The sequence below is a fragment of the Salvelinus sp. IW2-2015 genome, linkage group LG6.1 (genome assembly GCF_002910315.2).
Source record: "Salvelinus sp. IW2-2015 linkage group LG6.1, ASM291031v2, whole genome shotgun sequence".
Taxonomy (NCBI): domain Eukaryota; kingdom Metazoa; phylum Chordata; class Actinopteri; order Salmoniformes; family Salmonidae; genus Salvelinus; species Salvelinus sp. IW2-2015.
The window spans coordinates 7,957,519-7,979,825 of NC_036845.1; the positions used below are offsets into that span (position 1 = coordinate 7,957,519).

The 22,307-nt window shown below is 43.6% G+C and overlaps 1 pseudogene; it reads left to right on the forward strand.

The window, feature by feature from the left end:
- The window catches only part of LOC111964971 (growth factor receptor-bound protein 10-like), a 98,056-nt pseudogene that overhangs the window by 49,529 nt on the left and 26,220 nt on the right, over nt 1-22,307 (forward strand).

A 22,307-nucleotide genomic window follows, 5' to 3' on the forward strand; every position in this document is an offset into this window, starting at 1 on the left:
CCCATAGAAAATGTGTGGGTAGAACTGAAAAAGTATGTGCGAGCAAGGAGGCCTACAAACCTGACTCAGTTACACCAGCTCTGTCAGGAGGAATGGGCCAAAATTCACCCAACTTATTGTGGGAAACTTGTGGAAGGCTACCCAAAACGTTTGACCCAAGTTAAACAATTTAAAGGCAATGCTACCAAATACTAATTGAGTGTATGTAAACTTCTGACCCCTGTGCTTATCAACACACAACAACACCTTTTTTAATCCCAAAGCATAGTGCTTCTTCTTAGCAAAGCCCCATGAAGGACCCATGTGTGATTATTCTGTCAGACACTCCCCTTTCAACACCACAAACCTACTATTGGCCTTGGCTTGACCTTGTTCAAACCCCCAACCTTACCACTGTCCCTGTTCTTAACCCTGACCTTGTCTTGGCCCCTACCTTAGTCCTGGTCTGCCTTATATTTGTCCCTTTTTATAAACCTGACCCCAACTTTACTATGACCCCTCTCTACGATTGAGTTTGTGGCAGAGTAGATCATAGAAAAATTTGAATTCTTCTATTAATTCTATTTCTATGGTGTAGAATGTAGGTGGCCATGTTTTGAGATAGCATCACTAAATCACAGTGTTGTAGTTGTACTTTATTTACTGATCTAAACCCAACATATAGTGGTTAGGTCAATAGCTTCTTCTCAGAGTGTCTGAATTGAGCAGGTGTTCGTTTCCAACCCCATGTTAATATAGAGTAGTAATACCGTTGGAAGACTTGGCATGGCTGAGAAGAATTATCCTGTGGAAGCCAACAAAACGTTGTCCTAGTCCTATTTAAAACTTTGGGAGCGTTATACCAGCAAGCAGATTTACTTTTTTGTTCTACGTTGTCCTCTCGGATCCAGCACCTAGGTCYCGTTTTTTCATGGATATGCGCATACCACCCCTCTAAACATGGCTGAGAATTATGCATAAACAGAGTCCTATTTTTTGGGCTCCCAAATATTAAAAGGTTAACATTCAGTCAATTGTCAAGGGGGTGTCAAAGAATGTGTGATCGTTGGGTTTTTTGTTGACAGTCCAGACCAACCCATGTTTTTAAGGTCTGCTCATTTCCTTGGAGGCTTAGGCTGTGGTGCGTCTGGTGCCGGGGTGGGGGGCTCACTGGAGCTGAACCCTGGGCTCGCTAGGACTGGCATACATGGTTTGCCCCTTCCCAGCAAGCATGTCACTGGCTGGCTGCAGCCATTTGGGGGGTGGGAGTCGGTTGGGGCTGGGTGGGTGGGATCAGTCACACTCTGGTAGCTGGACCTTCAGCCCTGTCTAGTCTGGTGGTGTCGGCCATGTCCAGACACTTTGCACTGGGATTAGCTTGGAGTCAGGAGGACGAGACTGGAGAGGGCCACCACTGTACTGCTGCTGCTTTTTCCTCAGTGAGTTGATTTAGATCGTATTAAAAAATGGTTTGGGTTCGAAGGGTTATTATTACACGTTTTGTTATTATAGGCCAGAGGCCTAACTAAGATTGTGTAGAGTTTATTTATTGAAGTGGGCTCCTTCAAGTTGTGAATCATACTTACCGAGGGTCGACCATGAAAACCAGTGTTCAAAATTACGAAAGAATGTTCGAGTCTCTTCAATTTCACAACAAAACCATTTCATAAATCACATTACCTCTCTCACTGAGGCATTATAACAGCTACAGCTTTTTCTGCCGTATCAAAAGAGGTCTTAGTCTTGACATGTGTTTGAGTGTGTGTGAGCACCCTAGCAAGCCAAACACAGAAGTCCACCACAGTACATTCTGTTCCCGCGGCATTCTGTGAGTGCTCCAATCAGTGATGACATTATGGATCTCCCACACTTGTTAAGTAGTGATTTATTTATTTTATGTTTTTGTCCAAGAAGACACTGTGTTCTCTGGAAGTATGTGTTTCTGTGGGAAGCCATGTAATCGTATCAAGTTCTCTGCTACTTGCTGTCTAGGCCTACATCTGAGGCAGAACAAAGCAAAGTTGCTTTAAAGAAAACATCTAGCCTATCTACCYAACAACTAGCATAAACACTGGGGAGAACTCTGAACATTGACTTTTCGCTTTTCACACKTGTACTATCTTCTTTGGACACCYTTCTACTGAACACATTCTATGGTCCTAAAGACCGAAAAACTTCTGCTGTGGACTAACAGGGAAACCAGACCGTCCGTGCTTCATGTGCAAGCGTTGCAATATAAATGAACGTGTACATGTTATTCACTCATTTTATCCWTGCACATCGAGTGTCTGCGTTGCCGACGCTGAAATAGAACTTGGTTCTATTTGAGACGCTTGACACGTAGCAATCTTCTCATTGGTTTTCACAAGCATACAAAGCATACATGCTTGAAAGATGAAAGAGGAGAGATTGATCAACGATAACTAACTAAAAACTAACTAGGCTTCCCCTTTTTATCTGTYGATTAATCATCGGAGTATATGAACACACAATTTTGTATGACTCCTGGTCAAAACTTTACAAAGATCCAGCAAAAAAAAGGACCATATGCATTTCAGGTAAAATAACAACCCKAATGTTCATCTCCTCGGACAAACTAGGTAGCAATAGCTTACTGCCACAGTAAGCTCCTTCCTAGGCCTCGACTGAAGACAACAGCTTACTGCACAGTAAGCTCCTTCTAGGCCTCGACTGAAGACAACAGCTTACTGCCACAGTAAGCTCCTTCCTAGGCCTCGACTGAAGACAACAGCTTACTGCCACAGTAAGCTCCTTCCTAGGCCTCGACTGAAGACAACAGCTTCTGCCACAGTAAGCTCCTTCCTAGGCTCGACTGAAGACAACAGCTTACTGCCACAGTAAGTCTTCTAGGCCTCGACTGAAGACAAGCTTACTGCCACAGTAAGCTCCTTCCTAGGCCTGACTGAAGACAACAGTTTACTGCCACAGTAACTGCTTCCTAGGCCTCGACTGAAGACAACAGCTTACTGCACAGTAACTGCTTCCTAGGATCGACTGAAACAACAGTTTACTGCACAGTAACTGCTTCCTAGGACTCGACTGAAGACAACAGTTTACTCGCACAGTAACTGCTTCCTAGGACTCGACTGAAGACAACAGTTTACTGCCACAGTAACTGCTTCTAGGCTCGACTGAAGACAACAGTTTACTGCCACAGTAACTGCTTCCTAGACTCGACTGAAGAGCAAATTTAACTGCACAGTAACTGGGATGCTCCCGAGTGGCGCCGGGGTCTAAGGCACTGCATCTCAGTGCTAGAGGCATCACTACAGACCCTGGTTTGAGTCCAGGCTGTATCACAACCGGCTGTGATTGGGAGTCCTTCCAGGGCGGTGCACAATTGGCCCAGCATCCTCTGGGTTTGGCCGGGGTAGGCCGGCATTGCAAATAATAATTTGTTCTTAACTGGCTTGCCTAGTTAAATAAAAACTGCTACCTGGGCCTTGACTGAAGACAACAGCTTAGTATGGAGTCTTCCTTACTGGTTCTAGTTCACTAGTCTCTTTGCCATGATCTCATATCCAGCCTAAAACTTGGGGTGGTTGGGTGGAAGAAGAGGCAACTTGGTATGTTGCCTCTTCATGGTAGTGCCCCGCGCTGCTCTGAGGGGATGCTTTGGTTTAGACCAGCAGGGGGAGAGCCAAGTATAGGCCTGTACACACACACACACACACGCGCTTGGGCGTACACGCACTGCAATGAGATTGTGTTGTTTTTTTAACCTCAAGATTGACCAGATTGATACTGCATACAATACGGTCTTAACCAAATGAATGTTCCTCTGCGTGTTAGACTAGATAGACAAAGACAAACCCAGTGTTCTGATGTGATGCTGAAGTTGTGAATAAATGCTTTTGGCATGACTGCTCTGTTGGCTTCTTTCTCAGCAGGACAATGTAGACCGAGCCTCCAATCACAGACCAGCAGATCTAATTGGGCCGAGTTTCCAGAAGTCAACCAATCGGAACTCTCCTAACCATCAAGGTTGGTGTTCTAAGAATGTCAGTACTTAGAAATCGGCATGCAAATATTCATTCGATTATTGTGTCTCTGCTCAAATTATTTGACAGGTGTAGACTAGTTATATGGTGTAAGTGTTGATGGTCCAGAACTAGGATGCAACATATTTGAGGCTGCATAATTGAAAACAAAGACAACTGTTCKAAAAAATGTATAATCACCATTTTTTGCTCTGAGAATACTAACGTCACTAACAAGATTATGTTCTGAAATGCGGCCTATTTGTATTGGAATTGCAGCTTCAAACGATCCTTATCACATTGTTAATTCCCAGATCCGAGATTTGCAATCTCATTTTCTGTATTCCGCTTTAATCTACAGTTGTGTGTGTGTGTGTGTCTTTTCAGTGTTTGTGTGTGCATGCATGCACACTTTGATATGGGTGGGGGGTTACTGTTGACGCATTTTACGGCAGAGGGCTCTGTCGCTCATTAAGTTCAGATTAGGATGTATATTCGGGGGCTCRMCCGCTGTAAACATTTCAGCAGTTCAAAGGGTGATTTGTAAAGACATGGGGTGCCATTATAATTAAGCTTTCAATCTAATTGTGCTATACAAATTTCATCTGTGATAACCGGAGCATGAGATTTACGCACAATATTGCCCCAGCATGGGAGGTAAAGCTTGAAGGTTTTTGAACTGTCTGGTAGTGTATGAGAAAGCTTGGTGCTGTCYTGGAAATAAATGGAGCAGAAATTACATTGTCATTTTTTTCACTGTCAAGGGAGAGCACTGCACTGGAATTTATGAATGGGGAGACAGATCAAATAATTTTCACAGCGATTCCATTACAAATGATCTATAATAATATGAGAGTTAGGGTAAAAAAGAAAAGAAACACTTTGCAAAAAATATTTGCCCCAAAATGTTTAATATGTGCAAAGACCTCCCTCCCTCCATAATATCAAGATCAGATTGAGAGAATTAATGAATCAATCAAGGAATGCATTGATAACCATTGTATACTTGAAAGACAACTGTTCATTGTTTAGACTGTTGAAACTATACATTTCAACATTGGTCAATATTATTAATATAGACCCTTTGATAACACGTTGTCTGATATCCATATAGGGATGGGCATTAGATTTTTTTTTTTTACTGTCCGAGTACTCAAATAAAAAACAAACAATACTTTTAGTACACAAGGCTCACACTGGAAAAAAATGGTGTGCATTTATCTATATGCCAACAGCGTGCAACAGTTCCGAATTCATCATAACCATTACAGATAACAAGTTGTAATTGCTAAATTGCCACTTATATAGTACAAGTCAAAAGTTTGGACACACCTACTCATTCAAAGGTTTTTTGTTATTTTTACTATTTTCTACATTGTAGAATAATAGTGAAAACATCAAAACTATAAAATAACACATATGGAATAATGTAGTAACCAGATTTTAGATTCTTCAAAGTAGCCACCTTTTGCCTTGATGACTGTTTTGCACACTCAACCAGCTTCARCTGGAATGCTTTTCCAATAGTCTTGAAGGAGTTCCCACATATGCTGAGCACTTGTTGTCTGCTTTTCCTTCACTCTGCGGTCCAACTCATCCCAAACCATCTCAATTGGGTTGAGGTCGGGTGATTTGTGGAGGCCAGGTCATCTGATGCAGCACTCCATCACTCTCCTTCTTGGTCAAATAGCCCTTACACAGCCTGGAGGTGTGTTTTGGGTCATTGTCCAGTTGAAAAACAAATGATAGTCCCACTAAGCGCAAACCAGATGGGATGGCATATCGCTGCAGAATGCTGTGGTAGCCATGTTGGTTAAGTGTGCCTTGAATTCTAAATAAATCACAGACAGTGTCACCAGCAAAGCATCCCCACACCATCACCCCTCCTCCTCCARGCTTCACGGTGGGAASCACACATGCAGAGATCATCTGTTCACCTACTCTGCGTCTCACAAAGACACAGCGGTTGGAACCAAAAATCTCAAATTTGTARTCATCAGACCAAAGGACAGATTTCCACTGGTCTAATGTCCATTGCTTGTGTTTCTTGGTCCAAGCAAGTCTCTTCTTGTTATTGGTGTCCTTTAGTAGTCGTTTCTTTGCAGCAATTTGACTATGAAGGCCTGATTCACGTAGTCTCCTCTGAACAGTTGATGTTGGGATGTGTCTGTTACTTGAATTCTGTGAAGTATTTATTTGGGCTGCAATTTCTGAGGATGGTAACTCTAATGAACTTATCCTCTGCAGCAGAGGTAACTCTTGGTCTTCCTTTCCTGTGATGGTCCTCATTAGAGCCAGTTTCATCATAGCGCTTGATGGTTTTTACGACTGCACTTGAAGAAACTTTCAAAGTTCTTGAAGTTTTTCTTATTGACTGACCTTCATGTCTTAAAGTAATGATGGACAGTTGTTTCTCTTTGCTTATTTGAGCTGTTCTTGCCATAATATGTACTTGGTCCTTTACCAAATAGGGCTATCTTCTGTATACCAACCCTACCATGTCACAACACAACTGATTGGCTCAAACGCATTAAGATGGAAAGAAATTCCACAAATAAATGTTTAACAAGGCACACCTGTTAATTTAAATGAATTCCAGGTGACTACCTCATGAAGCTGGTTGAGAGAATGCCAAGAGTGTGSAAAGCTGTCATCAAAGCAAAGGGTGGCTACTTTGACGAATCTCAAATATAAAATATAAAAAACACTTTTTAGGTTACTACATGATTCCATTTGTGTTATTTCAAAGTTTTGATGTCTTCACTATTATTCTACAATGTAAAAAATAGTAAAAATAAAGAAAACCCTTGAATGAGTAGGTGTGTCCAAGCTGCGCTTTGCAYGGCAAAATATTTGATGCGAGATTGCTGCTGCTGCTTGTCCCCCTGTTTTTCATGCAAAAAAAAGGATGAAACACATAAGAAATATCTTGCTGCATTTTCTAAACGCAGATTTAAGATTTCTGCTCAGTAATTTCTGCTCAGCATCAGACAAATGTTGTGCTTCAGTTGTGCTTCTCCACTCGGATGACAATTCACTAACTTGGATTCTATCAGCAGACAGCGCTCTGACAGATGTGTAGTTACTTTTTCTCCTGTACTTTTCTTGGTGTAGCCTCCTTTCATCTGGTAAAATGCAAGATTAACTTCAAGCAAAACATTAGATTAGGAACTGTCTGGCTAAGACATTAGAAATACAGTATGACGGCCATGCATAGTTTTTGTTAAAAAAATAGATATAATGTAAGCTCATTTACTTGTGTAGCTGCTAACCAAATAACTTTGCACTCTGATGAAAAGTAAGCTATTTTCCGAATAATGTGTTGTACTAATGGTATTTCTGTGAAGTAAAAATATAGTTGCACACCCCTGATCACTTTTGAATWAAAAAAAAACACGGACTTTCAACATAAAACACGGTCTGCATTTTTGATGGTCTGCATTTTGAAAATGCAGATTTATGAACTCTAACGCCGATGCCTATCCGGGCGCTCAGGCCAGGTATAGCCAACACTCAAGCGTGCGCGTTCACACAATAGTGACAAGATGGAGAAACCAGAAAGACATGCCCGGCTGTGGAAAGTAGGGCTGCAGCACCCACTGAAAGGTCTGAATTTAAAAAAAATATATACAGTTTGTTTTCTTCACAAAAGTAATGCTGGGCCTTTTATTAGTCCTGTGTGAGCAGACTGATGTAGCGCGGTCCCAAAAAATGAAATCTGCAATGATTAACGTTAGCCTACATTTACTACTGGTTATACTTTTGATATATAGCAGGGAATTCATAAACATTGACAATGAAATAGCACAAATTGGCAGAAGAGCGTGCTTGGAGAGCGATGTGCCTAACGCTTTGTCGCCGCACCGTATTCTATTTTTTTTTGCCTCTGCTTAAAGACCAAGTTTTGACATCCGTTCAAGTATTTGAGTACTCAATTACTCGTGCTCATCCCTAAACCCATAGCACAATGTTTATCACAGAAGCTCATACATATTTCTGGTATTATGACATTGTTGTAGTGCTATAATCCTGTGTGAAATTCTGACCTCCTTTTCCCCAAAACCCACACTTGTGCTTATAGGATTTTAATAGAGCTGAGGGCTAAGACCTACTTTGTGTGTTTGTCATAAACCTRATTGGTGCTTAGGCAGGAAGAACAACAGGCTTTTGTTGGAACGGCACCCTGAATAATTTGATATTTTAGGAATGAGACGGATTAAAGCAGTTTATTATAGGTTTGCTTTTAAATGGTCAACACACACAAATGTACTGTACAAACTGACCCGGGTATGTTATGACATGTTCTTATAAGATGTTATAACATTGTTGTGTTAAGAAATGTCTTGATGTCAAGGTGCAGWTTTGTTGACATGGCTAAATCCTGTTACAGATTATCATTTTTCAGATAATTAAGTACGTCAGTAGTGAGAATTAGTACTAGTCCGAAAGGAGGTGAAAGATTATTTGGATTTTGCACTGGCACTGTGTGTGGGTATCACGGTGTTGTGTTGGGCTGTTAATGGGACTAAAGGTTTTAAGTCTCTTGTGTGATAGTTTTGCCATAATTTCCATAAAGTCCTATTTACCAGTCCAGTAGTAGTCTAGTATTCATCGCCTTTGCAGCCTTTCACAGCCTTTGCAGTCTGCCTTTAGTTCAGTGTTGTTGCTTTAACTATTGACTTACTATTTAATATGTTCAAACCTAGGCTACACTGAAGGCCAGGTGCGGTCTGGTCGCTGAAGGGTTAATACGAGATCTTTATCATACAGGACTGTGGTATGCAGTGAATAAAGAAACCCCATGGGACGCTCCCCTTTCTTCAAAAAGATTGGTTCCTACTCTCTCTCCCGTACATTCCCATGAGAGGGGCTGGGCAGGTGGGAGAGAGAWTAGCAGGAGAGATCAGATAAACACTGCTGTGTGCATCCCAAATGGAACCCTATTTCCTATTTAGTGCACTACTTTTGACCGGAGCCTTATGGGCATTGCTCTGGTCAAAAGTAGTGCACCATATAGGGGATAAGGGGACCTGTGGCCGTTGGTCTAAAGTAGTGCACTATAAGGATAGGGTGCCATTTGGGATGCTGACACTGCTGCTGCTCCCCTGGCTAGGTTGTTTGTGAGCAGCAGGATCTCATCCTCATTCTCCACCCACTTGCTCACTCCCCACTCCCCGTCACGGATTGAACAATGGTGGGCACTCCCTCTCCAGCCAATCTTTACACCAATGCAATGCTTTTAAATCCATGACGGGGAAGTTCACACTTTGGGAGAAGTGTGGAGAGTTATAATGCAGCCTTCAATTATAAGTCATGGTGGAGTGGAGGAGGCTGTGGTTACGTCCCAAATGGCACCCCATTTGTTTTAAGTTTTCAGTAATATACCCTCCCTTTGCAACCCTAGGCTGAAGCATATGGCTGTACTCAAAATGGCACCCTCTTCCCTATATAGTGACATTTGGGACAAACAAGACTGATAGCAGTGTGGGGGTGCCTGCCCCAGCTCTAAACCCAGACGGACACAGTTGCTAGGTAATYAATCCTATCAATGGTCCCAATGCACTCCAATAATACACTTTCTAGATGAGAAGTTAACTTGTATTTCAAGTATCAAAATGTAAGTCCTGTTCCCAAAGTTATTCCTTTGGGGTAGCCTAGTGGTTAGAGCGTTGGGACAGTAACTGAAAGGTTGCCGGATCGAATCCCTGAGCTGACAAGGTAAAAATCGGTCATTCTACCCCTGAACAAGGCAACCCACTGTTCCCCGGGAGGCTGTTATTGTAAATAAGAATTTGTTCCTAACTGACTTGCCTAGTTAAATAAAGGTTAAAAAAAAGAAATGTATTCTTTGCCCCGGCTGGTGCTCAGGTTTTGGAACAGGCAATATCCAATCACGCATTCCTCAGATGAAAGACATGGTTTTAGTGGTGAGGAGGGTGGTTCTTTTGAGATTATGGTAGCTGATGTAAATTAAATATGCTGATTAAACTGAGTGTTTCCCAAGAACAGACTTCTACTCATTCTGATTGGGCTTTGATTTTTGCTTTGCTTTTTCTCCACCCCTCCTGTCCTCAGTGGGTGTGTACTGGCACTCCGTATTGTCCCAGTATTGTCCTAGCCACTGTAGAACCACGCTGTACAGTTAAGACGGTATCTGTGTGAACCGTTAAAAGAATGGGTCCACTAATTCCTTTCACAGGGGCCATTTTTTCCTGTGTTGTCTTCCTATCGTCCGGTCTCTTCGTCACCTCCCAAGGACGCTGTGCCATTTCCCTCCCCAGCCATGCCAGCTCCCCTTTGTTTTCTACACATTTGAATGCTAATTAACAGTGGCTGGTTAGAGGGACTGAGCTACGTTGTCAACACGTCACTTTTACTAAAGTACTTTTTGATTTGTTATCCGAACTCCTGATAAGAGCAAGGCAAAAACTATCACACATATTATTTCCCTTTAGTTTAATAGGTGTGTGTGTAGCACTAGTACATTGGGAAAGGGCGGGGTGAAGTTTGGTTGAGACGACGCCACTCATAATTAATTCAGAAAGGAAGATTATAATGAATACATACATTACTGAGTGGTTGTAAAGAAAAGCCATATGGAATTTGGTCCATATAATGGTCTGCTAAGCATCGGAAACATCCCAAACAGCTTTTATGGAGTTATCACCAGGGCTTGCCATCCTTTTCCCTTTTGCAAGTTAATAATAGACAGTGAAAAGGGAAGCTTTGGCTGTTGAAGCAGACGGGCTGGAATGCTGAGAGAGAGCGGGGGAACCATTCTGTCGCGGTGGAGGGCTTTATGCTAACCGCTACGCCCCGCCACCAGCCAGCCCTGGCTTGGCCCCTACAGTACTGACAAAGTGTGTGTCCCAACTGGCACCCTATTGCCTAGGTAATGCACCCTATTGCCTAGGTAATGCACCCTATTGCCTAGGTAATGCACCCTATTGCCTAGGTAATGCACCCTATTGNTGCACCCTATTGCCTAGGTAATGCACCCTATTGCCTAGGTAATGCACCCTATTGCCTAGGTAATGCACCCTATTGCCTAGGTAATGCACCCTGTTGCCTAGGTAATGCACCCTATTGCCTAGGTAATGCACCCTATTGCCTAGGTAATGCACCCTATTGCCTAGGTAATGCACCCTATTGCCTATGTAGTGCTCTGCTTTTGACCAGAGCCCTATGGCCCCTGGTCAATAGTAGTGTTCTATATAGGGAATACAAACAGGACAGACAAACAGAACAGGCCCTGAATAAGACAGACAATAACCTGAATAGGGGTCTGTCTGTGACTGTTGTTGTCATACTGAGAGACAGTGAGAGGCTGTCGGACTTACAGTTGGATGGACGCTCTTCTAGACTGACTGAGCATATGTGTAGTAGTAGGAGTATGATGTGGGTTCAATTAGTATTTGTTTTCTTTCATATACTTTYAGCGTTTGATTAAGCCTGTCTGGATGGGCAGGGTTTGTACTTTTGGGACTATTGTCTTGGTTCCATTGTGCTAGGCAACATCAGTCAAGCGCAGCAAAAATATATKTATTTTTTGTAYGTTTTGATTATTTCTTTTGACAATACAAAACATACTCATACAAACGACAGCACACCCCATCTCCAGAGCCCACATAACTCTCCGCCACATGGCCTCAGACTGCACCTTTCCATTGTGTTAAAGATTGACGATTGGTTGATTTCCAGTTTTTAAGTATATGTTTTTTCAAGACGATTGACGAGAAAAGTATTCTCCAACCCATCTTGTATCTCCCTGCACCCTCATATGCCATGTCTTGAAATATACAGACAGACGGATTAAAATACATTTACATTCTAATACTTCTGACAGACAACTTTCTAACTCCACCCATAACTTTATGAATTTATAGCATTCCCAGAAGGCATGGATTACTGAGTCATTATTAGTTTTACACTTAAGACATGACTCTGCCATTGTGCTGTAGAATTTAGGAATTTTGTCTCTTGTATAATACATTCTATACTTTAGTTTATACTGGATTAAGCATACATATTTGTTAACTGTAATTTTGTTAGTTACGTTCCAACATTCCCTCCATCTTATGCCAATATCTGTTATTTTTAAGTCTTGGTTTTAATAGTTCATATTTTTTCCCTAAGAGGCTATTATATTCTAATGTATTATTCAGCCATATCAAAATAAGCCTGCAACCTGATGTAAATTCTGCCAATTGATTTAATCAGAGAGTGAGACGACTGCTCTTAATAAGGTATTCAGCGTTCAGATTGCGTGACAGCCATTTAAGGAAATTGAACAGCGCCCTCTCTCTCTCTCTTTCTCCTTGCCTCTGCATGAGACGGATCTCTAGACCAGCGAGACAATGTTGCATGGGGATGTCAGGTTAGTGTTAGCCACTGGCACTGGAGGGAGTTGTATAACTACTACTAGAATTCCTTTTCCTGGTAGATCTCGCATGCAAGACAAGATGTAGTTGTGGTCACAACATAATTTAGACAGTCCAGTCTCTCTAGCCTAATTCAGGGACTACTGGAAATGTAAAAAAGATGCATCATTTGAGACAACATGAGCCGGTGCCTTATAACAGACAGTAATGGACGTTATTATTAGATATTATAAACTGGGTGGTTCGAGCCCTGAATGCTGATTGGCTGACAGCCGTGGTATATCAGACCGCATACCACGGGAATGACAAAACATTTATTTGTACTACTCTAATTACGTAGGTAACCAGTTTATAATAGCAATAAGGCACCTCGGAGGTTTGTGGTATATGGCCCATATACCACGGCTAAGGGCTGTATCCAGGCACTCGTCGTGCTAAGAACATCCCTTAGGCATGGTATATTGGCCATATACCACACCCCCTCGTGCCTTATTGCCTAAGTGTCTAAACCTTCAAGTGCTCCCCTGACCCTGCATCTACCTTCTGATGGACCAGACTTTCTACTCCTGACCTTGGCTCTATTCCAGACAGACTTCTATTAGCCTTGTGCCCCACTAGCCTCTGCTGTTCCTGAACCCGAGCATCCCGTTCCATTCCTTCCCATCCCCGTCTATGCTTGTTGTCTTCGTGCTTCATAACCATCCTGTCACTGGCTYTGCTTGTCTTGTTAATAATAATATTACATGGGACTTATACAGCACTTTTCAACGACCCAAAGTCTCTTAAAGGTCGCTTTGTTGTCCATATGCTTCACCCTCATCCCGTCGCTTCCCATTCCATCCCATCCTATCCTTCAATCCCTGGCTCTGCTAGCCTTGTTCTCCATGTGCTTCATCCCCATTCCATTCTTGGCTTTGCCTGTTGTCCCATCCTGTCTCTGTCTGGGCTTGCCTTGTTGTCCTCGTGCTCCAGAGCCAAAGGTAATTGCTGAARGCTGCTGTCTGCTCTCATGGCATTTTAAGAGTGTCTAATTTATGGCAGTAATATTGTAGGGCCAGGCCTGCTGTCGGTTGCTTGTTTGACGGGCATAAATAAAGATGTTTATGTCCCTAAAACTTCTGCCAAGCCCCACTAGTGCAATTTTTCAATTTTCTAAACACAGTGTCAGACAAAACCCTGGCCATGTTGGGGTGTGTGTGTGTGTGCGTGAGTGTTTGCCTGTCACGGTTCTAGCTAATAAATTGGGCCATAAACCTATTGTTGACAACCTAGTATGGCTATTATCCAACCACGCCCCCAAATATCTTGATCGGATTGGATCTTCCTTTCTAGAGTTTCACATAAGTAACTTTATGTTATCTTGTTAGAAAACACATGGATACTATTCACCTAACACAAAGCTATTTTAGACTGTACAGTACACTTCTGTAGCCTACGTGTGTCTTTAACTCTCCAGGATCTTGTAGAGAAGGGGCTTACCTCACTGACTATTTATACTGACAGATTAGGCACCTGTGATACAGCTGGTTAGGGGACACCTTTTCAGGAAAGGTTCCTCAAAAGGCATAGATTAGTCTGCCTGTCTGTCAGCTGCAGCTCTGTATGAGGGGGGCGGGGGCGGGGGGGAGCAACTGCATCACTGGGTCAGCATAGGCTGTGGGGAGATACTGGGGACTGTTCTCAATGGCACATTATTTGTTTGAATATTAGGCTATAGTTACATGCTTTACATTTGAAAATGCGTACAATGGTTCATTATGAAGGAATTATAAGATTTGGGTCGAAAAGCCTTCAGAGTATTAATGTAGATTAATACTATTTAGGCTTGCAAATCCATAGTATGCAAATCGATGCCATGATGCAACATTTAGAAAATGTGGTGTGCCCTATTGCACATGCTATGGATTTCACCATTCAAAGTGATTGATTAAAACCACAACATAGAATAAATGAATGAAGAATTGCTTTGGTCTTTCTACTTACCTCGGCCCAGCCAGGTAACAATAGCATACAGTGCAGAACATTCTAATTGCCAAAGTGGACATCCAAAGCCCTGAATTGCATGGTAGAGTTTGAGCAGCATCTAGTGGTGAAATAGGTAACTGCAGTATAGCAATGGGMAATTAAASGGGAAACTTGAGAAAATATCAGTAGTTTTCTATTACTGGCTGTCCATTGTCTCAGAGATTATGATTATTAGGAGATGACATGCCCTGCAGACACTCCCCCACAGTAATGAAACTAACAATACGTCCCAAATGGCACACTATTCCTTACCTTGTGAACTATATAGGGAATAGGGTGCCATTTGGGACATAACTCTGAACTGTCAAAACTTCCATCCACCATTGGCTCACTGGGAGTGACCTCTGTGCCTCTTAACCAATGGCCTGGTTTGATCTCTTACCCTGAGGCCAGTAGTGATTATGCTGAAGGATGGGAGTATTGAGACTACAGGTCTCGGCTTGTACTCTAGTCTTCCCCAGAGATACAGAGAGCCTTGATAACATTTAACATGTAGTTAACTTAGGGAGTGTTTCAACAGGTGAATTAGCTTCACTGCCTAACTGGTTGGTGATGATGATTAAGCTACGTCATGTTAGGGTTTTTGTGTGTGTGCAGCTACACTGCCTGACTGGTTGGTGATGACGGGTGTGCATGGAGTATTGAGAGAATTAGATTCTTACACATGTAACCTACATGCAGGAATAAAGCACGTGAACAGTAGAGGTCAACCTGGTGCCCTAGAGATTTTTGGGATGTGCGTATGATATAAACACACATACACAATCACTCACACAGACTCTCTCTCTCCCTGTCTCTTCCTCCTCCCCCTACAGAAGATGATGTGGACCTGGAGGCACTGGTGAATGACATGAACTCCTCGTTCGAGAGCCTGTACTCCACATGCAGCAGCGTGCAGTCTGAATCGGTTCCCCTCCTGCAGCACAACGGCCAGGTGCATGTGCACCGCGACCACCACCGCAGCGCCCCCATGCCTCCCCACACCCACACCTCAACAGCGAGCTGCAGCACAGCACCACCTCCCCAAACAGAGACTCCGACGCTCCCAGCCCATGCACATCCTCGCCGTCAGGTATGTCTACTGTGTTGGCACGCGCACATTACACACACACACCACACACACACACACACACACACACACACACACACACACACACACACACACACACACACACACACACACACACACACACACACACACACACACACACACACACACACACACACACACACACACACACACACAGCACTTACTGGACACAGTTGTTTGTCTGGCATGCTGTTAGTGAGCACACACACACCTGATAGATACAAGTCTTCTACATCTAAACAAGGGACCATGTTCTCAGTATTCTCTGTGAGGACAGGTATATGTGCTTATTATAGTTCATAGTTTTGCCTAGCCGCAATCTCTGTGTGACCCATTCTCCCCCTGCCACTTTCCCCTTGTCCTAACATAGCTTAGCAGAGGGGGAGACCAAGTTATAATTCTCTTTAATTCTAGAAACAGAGTGTCAACTACTCCCATAAGCTGAGAGGAACTTTTATTCACCTCCGGTCTTAATGCAATCTAAACCAGTCTGTCAGAGTTGTAGCATCCATTATTTTGGATCCCTAGAGAAAGTTTGGCACTGGCTGGTAATGAGCTGTATCGTTGGTGTATTCTGTCAGATTGAAATGATACGGTTCAGTTTATTATTCAGTCCTGACCTCCGAATAGCACCCTGCTCCTGCCTCACATGGAACTGCATCAAACACTTCTCCTTTTGAACTCCCCTACCCGCCTGGGTTTGGAGAAAATGTAGAGAGATGCTAATGATGGCTATCTGCCTGGCTGCTGCAGTTCACTTCAGATGCTAGTCGTCTGATAAAGCCAAGCCAACCTCCAGTCTGTTTCTGATTGACAGTCAGGGGCTCCATCCCAAATGGCATCCTATTCCCTACATAGTGTACTACTTTTGACCAGAGCCCTATAAACCCTGTTCAAAAGTAAGGCACTATAAATGGAATAATAGGGTGCCATTGGGGATGCAGACCTAGTCGGTTTCTTATTGACAGGCAGACAGTGAATGAACAGGCTGTTGCTCTTGCAGCAGGTCATGAAATGGGCACTTTGCTCTTGAAACTGCATGAAATAATGGTTTGATGAATATTGCATGTAATTAGTAGCTCCTCAAACGCTGGCAGTCGTCCTGTGGTGTGGCAGAAAGAATCAGCTCACAGTGCAGTGATCAGAGAGAAATGGGCATGAGGCCCCGGCTCGGCAGCAGTCTCTCTCACTGTGAAACCATGGATTATTCATTATTCATACTCAGCCACAAAGCATTGGGTTTATATCAGGGGAGACTGTCCTCATGTTCTCATGATCTGCATTCATCTGCTTCACAACAGCTTTTTCAGTCTGTCTGTGTGTGTTTGTCCCCCACTTTGTTAATGTCCTCCCTGAATGTTGTGATTCTCAGGAGACTGCAAGAAGAGGAGCAGCAGCTCCGGACGTCCTCTCTGCCAGCCATCCCCAACCCCTTTCCCGAGCTCTCCGGCTCTCCTGTCCTCAGCCCTGGGTCCTTACCTCCGTGTCAGCCCTCAGGCACATACGTAAGTCAGAGACCCTTCTCTTCACTCCTTACTATGYTAGCTTAGCTAACCATGAAGATTGTTCTTGAAAAGGGCCACTAAAGTATGGTGTCGTACATCTTACAGTACCACAGCAGTTTGGTTTATTTCTCCCACGGTCGTTATCTCTAATCAGAATCAGTGTTTCCCCTATATTCATTTAGCAGTGACGGGTTGCCTCTGCTGAATCGTTGCCGCCACTCCAAAATACAGTACCAGTCAAAAGTTTGGACACACCTACTCATTCAAGGGTTTTCCTTTATTTCTACTATTTTTACTACATTGTAGAATAATAGTGAAGACATCAAAACTATGAAATAACACATATGGAATCATGTAGTAACCATTTGGTTGGTTAAATCAATCTAAATATATTTTAGATTCTTCAAAGTAGCCACCCTTTGCCTTGATGACACCTTTGCACACTCTTGYCATTCTCTCAACCAGCTTCATGAAGTAGTCACCTGGAATGTGTTTAAATTAACAGGTGTGCCTTGTTATAAGTTCATTTGTGGGATTTCTTTCCTTCTTAATGCGTTTGAGCCAATCAGTTGTGTTGTGACAAGGTAGGGTATACAGAAGAGAGCCCTATTTGGTGAAACACCAAGTCCATATTATGGCAAGAACAGCTCAAATAAGTAAAGAGAAACAACAGTCATCATTACTTTAAGACATGAAGGTCAATCAATCTGGAAAATGTCAATAACTTTGAAAGTTTCTTCAAGTGCAGTCGTAAAAACCATCAAGCGCTTTATTGAAACTGGCTCTCATGAGGACCGCCACAGGAAAGAAAGACCCAGAGTTACCTCTGCTGCAGAGGATAAGTTCACTAGAGTTAACTGCACCTTAGATTGCAGCCCAAATAAATGCTTCACAGAGTTCAAGTCACAGACACATCTCAACATCAACTGTTCAGCGGAGACTGCGTGAATCAGGCCTTCATGGTCAAATTGCTGAAAAGAAACCACTACTAAAGGGCACCAATAAGAAGAAGAGAATTGCTTGGYCCAAGAAACACCAGCAATGGACATTAGACCGGTGGAAATATATCCTTTGGTCTGATTATTCCAAATTTTAGATTTTTGGTTCCAACCGCTGTGTCTTTGTGAGACGCAGAGTAGGTGAACGGATGATCTCTGCATGTGTGGTTCCCACCGTGAAGCATGGAGGAGGAGGTGTGATGGTGTGGTGATGCTTTGCTGGTGACACTGTCTGTGATTTATTTAGAATTCAAGGCACACTTAATCAACATAGCTGCCACAGCATTCTGCAGCGATACGCCATCCCATCTGGTTTGCGCTTAGTGGGACTATCATTTGGTTTTCAACTGGACAATGACCCAAAACACACCCCCAGGGTTGTTTGACCAAGAAGGAGAGGGATGGAGTGCTGCATTAGTTGAGCTGGTCTCCACAATCACCCGACCTCAACCCAATTGAGATGGTTTAGGATGAGATTGACCACAGAGTGAAAGAAATGCAGCCAACAAGTGCTCAGCATATGTGGGTACTCCTTCAAGACTATTGGAAAAGCATTCCTCATGAAGCTGGTTGAGAGAATGCCAAGAGTGTGCAAAGCTGTCATCAAAGCGAAAGGTGACTACTTTGAAGAATATAGAATATAAAATATATTTTGATTTAAAAAAAATTGGGTTACTACATGATTCCATATGTGTTATTTCATAGTTTTGATGTCTTCACTATTATTCTACAATGTAGAAAATGGTAAAAATAAAGAAAAACCCTTGAATGAGTAGGTGTGTCCAAACTTTTGACTGGTACTGTATGTTTTTTTGTTTTATTAAAAATACATTTTCGGGATGGTAAAACGTTTTTAGTGTAAACTTAAACAACTAAAACCAGATTTAAAGTATGTAGAAAAGATAATGGACCTATATGTTTTTAAATAAGAACATCTTTGAGAACTAAAATCACCAAAATAAAAACTAGACAGGGAGAATCTAAAATTCAAAAAATATCATGGCATGGCCCCCATTGATTTTGTTATAATGTTTGAGTCACTCAGATAACATAAGAGCATGGCATAAGCCATGGCAAATTTTGTAGAATTGAAGGAAACTAGCTTTAGAACTGCAACATTTCGCCTCTGCGGCCAAGAGGACGGCCTTTAAAAATGTTTGGTTGGAGCCCATGCCATTGGCCACGCCCACTACCCCACCTTAGTTGAAAGAAATGGGAAGGCTGCAGTGAACTCTTTCTTGGAAGAGAGTCACTCTTAATCATTACTATAGCAGAGCCGAGATTACTGTAAAAGGGATGTATATTTCGAATAAATATGTCCCTGGCTAATCCTGACTCAACTTTTATGGCTCTGGGGTTCAGAGCCTGTATTAGCAGACCCTGGGTTCAAATTGTATTATTGTATTTCTTTCAAATACTTTTAGCTGCTTGATAGAGCTTGCTTGGCTCAATGGAACCCGTGGAAAGTGCAAGACCGCCAATCTGGCACTTCAGGCAGGCTCAATGAAAGTATTTGACATTAGACAAATACTATTTGAACCCAGGTCTGGTCTGTAAGAACTGGCAGCATGAGCTGTAGTCTGTAGATGCAGGGAGCTGGAGATGGAAAATAACCATATATTTATTTGGTACTATGTACCTTTGGCTAGAACATGCAGCTTTTGTAAAGCAGTTCTAAAGCATGTTTTTCCGGTTTGTGATTGGCCCACGATACTGAGATAAAGACATATGTTGCCTAAAAACCTGTGTGTGAGTTTGTCTGTGTGTGTGTGTGTGTGTGTGTGTGTGTGTGTGTGTGTGTGTGTGTGTGTGTGTGTGTGTACGTGTACGCGCATTTGTGCATCTGTGTGTGTGCACATATGAGGTTGGGGGTCGTAGAGATGGGCCATGCTCCACAGCTGGCTCTGCTTTGCTCTCCCAGCATGCAGTGCCTGTCCTCTAGAATCGTCTCTGTCTGTTTGTCCGTCTTTCTGCCTGCCTGCATGCCGACCCTGGAGGCCTGGCTGGCTGGCGGAGTAGGGCTGGTGAGAAGTTTAGCTGTTTACAGAATTTTCCAACCTCTGGGCGCTTTCTGACAGGCTCCCATTCCTCTTCCCCAGCCCCCGCGCATTGGAGGCACGCGAACGCTGCGCTGCCGGCTGGCCTGTCAGGGATCACTGCGCAGTCTGTTACACGATGCCCATATGATTTTCATTTGCCTCCCCCCCAAAGTCTCAGTCAATGACCTAGCTCTCTCTCTCTGTGTCTCACCCCAGCCGTGCTCTTAAAATGGTAGTGTTAACAAATAACAGACTTGTTTCGTTATGGACGGACGGATGTTCACTGGCTGGTTTTGACAACCCTGGTGGCGTAGGGTTTTTCATGATCTGTTAACTGGYCTGAAGATYGAGTTTTTTTAATWGAAATYTTCTTATTTTACCCCCTTTTTCGTGGTATCCAATTGGTAGTAGTTACTGTCTTGTCTCTTCGCTGCAACTCCCGTACAGACTCGGGAGAGACGAAGGTCGAGAGCCATGCGTCCTCCGAAACACAACCCAACCAAGCCACACTGCTTCTTGACACAATGCACATCCAACCCGGAAGCCAGCCGCACCAATGTGTCGGAGGAAACATCGTACACCTAGCAACCTGGTCAGCGTGCACTGCGCCCGGCCCGCCACAGGAGTCGCTAGTGCGCAATGAGACAAGGATATCCCTGCWGGCCAAACCCTCCCTAACCCGGACGACGCTGGGCCAATTGTGCGCCGCCCCCTGGGCCTCCCGGTCGCGGCCGGCTGTGACAGAGCCTGGGCTCGAACCCAGAATCTCTGGTGTCACAGCTAGCACTGCCTTAGACCACTGCGCCACCCGGGAGGCCCGGAGATGGAGGGTTTTGACCAACCAGTAGTCACTATACTAACTGGTCCTGATGCTGCCAGCCTGACTGACCTGGACACCCTGTCCCTAGGGTTGTGTCTTCAGCTGATCTGGACACAATGTTCTCTGTAATTAGTGGATGTATGCTGATCTGATGTGAGTTCTCCATGGGTTGGCACTGGTTGGACAGGAGCTGCAGATCTGAATGTACTGTCTGTACCTTGAGCGCCCTCCGTCCCAGTCCTGTCTGTCTGTCCGTCTCTGTCTGTCATGTCTGCTCTGTAGTAAGTCATCAGTCCTAAGAGGCAAGTTGGATGCGACCCACCTAACTCTCACAGCACAGAGTCTAAGGGCCTCCATCACCATGCAGTCAGACTCTGGGTTCCAGCCCATACCACACACCAGCAGGGACAAGTCTAAGCACGCCAGCGACACCGCATGTGACACAACTGTGCTGCAGCCCTATTACTGGGTTAGTAAACTGCACTGTCATGCCTGGTGCCTAGTCCTCCGTAGCTTAGCCTCCTTTCTGTTTCAATTAGACTGTTGTTAAGTTGACACACCGGTGACACAGGTTCACCTCCCGATCCCATCCCCTCCCTCCGCCTCTTCCCTTGTGTGCAACGCGTTATCCTTTTAAATCGTTCTGTGAACTCAGCAGCTGGCACGCACACTGAAAGGAGAAGGAGTGTGTGGAGAGAGAGATGAGCAATATGGTTAATAGCCTCTGAGCTCATTACTGTGGCGATGCATATTTACGCATGGTGAGGTAAGAGGCTTGGAATAGTAGCCAGCCACTCAGTCAGTTAGTGAGTGACATTGGTGGCATAGAGGGTGAACTTAACATTGGTGGCATAGTGGGAGAACTTGGCATTGGTGCCATAGTGGGAGAACTTGACACTGTTGGCATAAAGGGCAAACTTAACATTGGTGGCATAGAGGGAGAACTTGACATTGGTGGCATAGTGGAAGAACTTAACATTGGTGGCATAGTGGAAGAACTTAACATTGGTGCGCATAGTGAAGAACTTAACATTGTGGCATAGTGGAAGAACTTAACATTGGTGGCATAGTGGAAGAACTTAACATTGGTGGCATAGGGAAGAACTTACATTGGTGCATAGTGGAAGAACTTAACATTGGTGGCATAGTGGAAGAACTTAACATTGGTGGCATAGTGGAAGAACTTAACATTGGTGGCATAGAGGGAGAACTTGACATCGGTGGCATAGTGGAAGAACTTAACATTGCGAAAGGAGTCTCCACTTGATGTCACCCACATTGTTTGGATTCACATGAACAGTGATGGCTGTGTATGGAATGTAAAAATTGGCTATTTAGAACATAGAATGAATATAATGTGCATAATTGTAAATGTTGTAAATTCCATGGCAGAGCATATGAGGCCACTCATCAATGTCACAGTAAAGTCACTACATGTTAGTAGGGATGTGCAGCATTCTATCACCTCC